The sequence below is a fragment of the Ailuropoda melanoleuca genome, chromosome 4 (assembly GCF_002007445.2).
Source record: "Ailuropoda melanoleuca isolate Jingjing chromosome 4, ASM200744v2, whole genome shotgun sequence".
NCBI lineage: Eukaryota > Metazoa > Chordata > Mammalia > Carnivora > Ursidae > Ailuropoda > Ailuropoda melanoleuca.
In genome coordinates, this window is record NC_048221.1 from 120,705,675 (window position 1) to 120,711,092 (window position 5,418).

The window sequence follows — 5,418 nt, forward strand, 5'->3', positions numbered from 1 at the left end:
GCTGTATTTATAGGGGCGGGGGCGGGGCTCGGCAGCGGGAGTCCCCGCCCCCCTCTCGCCCACTCCTGGAATAACGTCACCAAAATCATGAATGGCTTCAGCGCTCGCAGCTCCTGCGGGCGGCGGCTCGGGCGCGCGCTCGGCTCAGCTCCCCGAAGGCCGTGGTTTGCTTCCAACCGGTCTCCCTCCCCAAGACTCACACACGCAGACACGCGCGTGGACACGGCGAGCGCGCGCACACACGCACGCACCAGTTCAATGTCAACGCCGCTTCCTGGCGATAAACCCGCCCGCGTCCGCGGCCCGCTCCTTGCACACACCCCTGGGCACTCGGGGCGGAGGATCGTGGGCTTGAGGAGGGCGCTGGACCCGCTCCGGACGTGACCGCTCGGCGGCCGAGCTGCGCGGTAGGAGGGCGCCATCCCTCGACCCTGGATGCCTGGCGCCAGCGTCCTCCTTTGCACCCTCTCGCCGCCCGCAGCCCGTAACTCGGGACCCCTCTTCAGCGTTCATACCCCAAACTAGGCCTCGCCCGTGACACCTCGATCGCTGAGCCCGAGGCGCGTCCCTTCCATCTCCCGCAAGCTGCGTGGAAATTCGAGCACCGCTAAAAAAATAAGAGGCGGTGGAAAGGGAGGGGGCGCGAAGCTGGGGAGACCCAGTGCCCCTGGGGGTCGCGTTAGCTTGGAAGGGGCTGGTCTGCAGCCCGCAGATCCGTGGAGGGTTTTATTTGTGTGAGAAAGGATGTGGTGCCGTCGTAGGGTTTTTCCATCGGACACCTACACAACAGCAGCGCGGGGCAGGGGGTGAGGGTGGGCACCGCACAAGCATACGCCACTAGCCTTGGCTCCGGATCTGCTGCAAGGAAAAGAAACAAAGAGCTTTGGCCAAACCCCTCCCACACTGCCCAGGAATTACAACTCCAGGGGTCTGTCCAGGTGGTCAGGCTTCGCAGCCTCCAGAGCCAGGGTGGGAGTCTGCCCCTCTGTGGCTGGAGCGCGTTGCTTCACACCCCTGCTTCAAAAACTCCTGTAAAACGGCTTTACAACCCTGATCTATATGTGTACTGGGCATTGAGGAAGTATGTGTGTGCAGGGGAGGAAGGGGGAGCTTTCAATAACTTGGCAAAATTAAATGTGCTTTGAAGTCAGTCCGCTCTTTGAAAGGTAGTGAATGCATCAAATCCATATATATGTTTAGAAGTGAAAATACATATGGGCGCCTGGGTGGCACGGCGGTTAAGCGTCTGCCTTCGGCTCAGGGCGTGATCCCGGCGTTATGGGATCGAGTCCCCACATCAGGCTCCTCTGCTGTGAGCCTGCTTCTTCCNGGTTTAACAGTGGCAGGACCATGAGGAGGCCCTCATAATTTTCATCAGCCCTCCTAAGCTAACCCAAATTAAAAAAATGAGAATTAAATAAAAACAACTTTGCTATTTTTGGTCATTCATATACACAACCTGAGTAATAAACACTGTACTTCCTATGAAAACACAGCTTGAAGACAACCCCCCACTCCCTGCCCCCCCCAAGTTGTTCCTTCACCAGAAATATTCAGGAGCTTCTCCCCAACCCCACCCCACCCCATAAGATAAATTAGAAATTGATTCAATCTGCCAAGTACCACCTCTGTGCTGCTCCCTTGGAGAGGTCGATGCTTCTGTGGGGAGGTGCTAAGGGGAGATGTTCCAGTATGAGATTACTGCTAACAGACGGGGCTGTTTGTGCCTTTTGCATAGGGCAGAGAAGCTTCTCAAAGGCTGGGTGTGACCTGTTGTCATCGACATAGTCAAAGGAGAAGCCAATGCTTGGAGAGCTGGTTTCCCAGCTGTGACTGAGGTCGGCCCTGGGAGAGCAGGACTCATGTCCTCTACCATTTCTCCCCAGTAGCAATCCCAGGCAAGGCCTGGGATGAAAGACTGACTCACCATTTTTATATACCAACAGCCCCGTGTTACATCTTTGTGATTATCGCTTGTGAAAATTTCTAGACTCAGAAAGCTACCCCCTACCCCCTGAAACACACATACCCTTAGAGTGTCAAAATGGTCTCATTTTGAAGAGGGTGGGATGGAAGGTATCCACCAACAGATGTCCGGCCTCCTGAAAAATCCCCTACATTGCAGGACCTTGAGGTAACTACCTGCTCTTGAGAAAACTTCATATTAATGCCCATTTTAACGGAAATTTACCTCTTGTCAAGTAGTTGGAGTGGAAAGCAAGCCTTGGGTTAGAACCCCAAATCTACACTTTCTGTTTCCCCTCTGAAACCATGGCGACACATTCATTCACATGAAAATATGGCAGGCGCAGGGCTAAACTTTGGTGTCACTGTAACTACGCCATTTCTCAATCATAATACTTTACAGAGTGCCTTGCCCTTTTTCAAACCATTCTCATGATCTCGGCTTTCAAAAGAATGTGATAAGATTACCATAGCGCAATACATAGTCCCTAGCCTAGAGTGTGCAAACCAAGTCAGAACTAAATGAGGGCCCTTGCCGAAGATCACACAGCCACTCTGCCACATTGCTCTGATCAGATCTGTGAAGACACAGGGTACTTGAACATGCAGACTGACCTTGGCTTCCCAATATCCTATAAGTTTCTATTCCTACTGCCTTCAAATAAAGGAACAGAAACACCAGTGAATGAAGTTAACATACAGCCCCAGAATCTTAGAGCTGAAAAAGACCTTCCAAATCACCGAGTCCAGTCTCCTCATTTTACAGGTGAGAAGACACCTAAGAGATTAAATGGCATGTCCAAGGTCACCAGGCTATTAAATGGTGTCGATGGAACATGAACGCAGGCCTTCAGACCACTGGTCAAATGTTCTTTCCTCTACAACGCTATGCGCCTGCCAGGAAGTCAGCAGCAGAAGTCAAACCCACAATGCGGACTCTCCGAACCCCATCAGCCCACCGCTGGCATTACTGAGCATCTACTATGCTACTATACTATTCGGTGACCTAAACAGCCCTCTGCCACCTTTGTCTTCAGGGACTCAGGAGTCGAACTGCAATTGTGCTTCAGTAAAAATCCAAGTGTAATCAGAACCGCCTTGCTTTCCAACATCGCCAGTTTCCCAGCTCCTTTTCTCTTGGACCTAAAATAAGAATTTAAAAAAAGAATAAAGGTACTGAGCTACCTGTGGCATCACTGTGCAAGGATGCAGGCCATGTAGCTAATTATTCATTGCGTCAAAAAATCTCCAACTAAATTCATTTAGCAGTATATTTCCATGACTTATCTCCCTCCTGCCTTGCACAAAGACAGGATTGCTTTCAATCCTAGTGGTGACGCTGGAGCTCCGTTCAGCTCTGAGGGACTTCACAAAGCAACTATTGGCTCAGGTACACCTGGATCTGCTAGCACGTTTATGCCTCTTGATGACTTTAAGACACAGGCACTATTGTCCCGTTTGTCAGATGAACAAAGAGAGGCTCTGAGAGGTTAAGTACCTGGGCCATGGCCACACGGTTCTCGAACGGCTGAACCAGAATTTGACTCTGGACCTTGTTGGTTCTAAGGCCTATGCTTTCCCCATGGTACTACACTTACTCTGGCCCTTGTGGCTTTGTTTTAACATATAAACTACAAACTGGACATGAAATGTTAGTTCCAGGGCCACCTGGATGGCTCAGTCCATTAAGCACCCAACTCTTGATTCGGCTCGGGTCATGATCTCCGGGTTGTGAGATTGAGCCCCACCCCACAACCCCGTGTTGCTGTCATTGTCGTCATCATTGTCGTTGTCATCATCACCACCATCATCTTCATAGGGCTCCATGCTAAGCAGGGAGTCTGCTTCTGTCCCTCTCCCTCCTCCCCTCTCCCTGCTCTCTCTCTCTCTCAGATAAATAAATCTTTTTTAAAAATGTTAGTTCCAACAGCAAAGACCGGGACTACTGGTCCAGCCAGTGGGGCAGGGCTGGCAGAATAAATACATTTCCCACCCTGGGAATCTGGGAGCTTCTTAAAGATATCAGTCAAAGGTTTGGAGTTAAAAAAAAAACTGAGTAGAAGAAGGGGAGTTTCTAGCCAATTTTTTCAGCGAAACTCGTTTGAGTACATGAGAAATCTGAAAGGCAAGAATGTGTGTGGGTTGATGTGAGGATGAAATGAGATAGTGTTATGAAAACACTTGGTAAGCTGGAAAGCACTGAGCAGACACAGGGCTTGTTTTTAAGGTGTTTGGGGGGAAAGATGGGGTTCAGCAGAGTTGATTGCATCTGCTTTGGTTTTTCACTCATTTCAGCCACGGACCGCCCCATTTTCCCCTGGAGTCCCTTGACTGAAGTTTCCAGCACTGGGTGGGAGGGGTGGGGTGCCAGACACAAGAGGCAAGTTGTGGAGCTCTGCCCAGTGGCTGCTACTGTGGCAGTGTCCCCACATCACCCTTCGCACCCCACGAGTTCCTCCAGTCCTTGGTGCCTCGAAGCAAGTGTCAGGCTGGGTTCCGCACACACGATGAATGCCCAACCTGAGTGCCGGCATGCGTTCCCAAGTCAGCCGGTAGGGGACTAGTCCTCACGCGAGACCACCAAACCCAATGGACAAAACCCTCCAGGCTTTGACTTACTTTGCTGTAAGTTCTCAGGCCCCTTCCGTGGCTTCTCTGGCCCCCTCCCCCAGGCTCCTAAAGCAATAAAAGAGGCAATAGGAATCTTTTGAGCCCTCAGAACACTAAAAAGGCTAAGAGAAACTGCTTCTATAAATGCTTGAGGGGAAAGTGCTTTGTGTCCTATCACCCAGGCTCTGAGGCCGACATAAAGCCTGTTGGGTACCCTCGCCCTCTGCCATCTTAGGAGGGGCCTCCTTCTTTCCACCCAGAACCTACTCACCCCCCCCCCAAAAAAGAAGCCTGGGATCTGGCAGCCCACAAACTCTTGCCCTCCCAAATATCAAAGAGATTCAGCCCTGGCTTTTTCTTTACTTCTATCAGGGGGCCTTTGAACCAAAGGGATTTTTAGAGAAAGAAAACTCCATGGAATCTTTAGGGTCCAGACTCTTGAAAGAAAACACCGAAACTGGAACCAATTCAAGCTCTCGTGTCCAATTAAGGAAATACTCACATTCCTAGCCTAGCTCCGGCTCCAGCATGCTTTCTCTCTTTCCACATCTACACGGGAATGCACTTTAACAGCCAGAAGAGAGGTTCCTATCACCAGGACCCGTATCACATAGCATGGGGCTCCTCGGGGTGGGCTCCTGCAGGCTGATACCTTCCCTGAATTAGACAAAGAACACGCACCACGGAACAATCCACATTCCCTTCATACCTCTCTGCCTCCCCCTGCCCCCTCCCCGTACTTCACCCACGACTCCGGGCCAGAGGAACTCTGTCATACCTGTGGGTTATGAAAAAAGAGGAAAACACAATAGTTTCTTGTGAAGAAAGGCACTTTCAGTTTTC

The 5,418-nt window shown here is 51.0% G+C and overlaps 1 long non-coding RNA gene across 2 annotated transcripts; it reads right to left on the minus strand.

Moving 5' to 3' along the window:
• Positions 1-1,618: 1,618 nt before the first annotated feature.
• Positions 1,619-5,418, minus strand: LOC117802036. Of its 2 annotated transcripts, XR_004625050.1 has the most exons (5): positions 5,354-5,418; positions 5,078-5,232; positions 4,585-4,641; positions 2,991-3,108; positions 1,619-2,142 (listed from the first exon to the last, which is right to left on the minus strand). It is a non-coding gene; the product is annotated as an uncharacterized LOC117802036 (long non-coding RNA). The 2 variants fall into 2 exon arrangements; XR_004625049.1 differs by lacking the exon at positions 1,619-2,142 and having other exon boundaries at positions 2,656-3,108.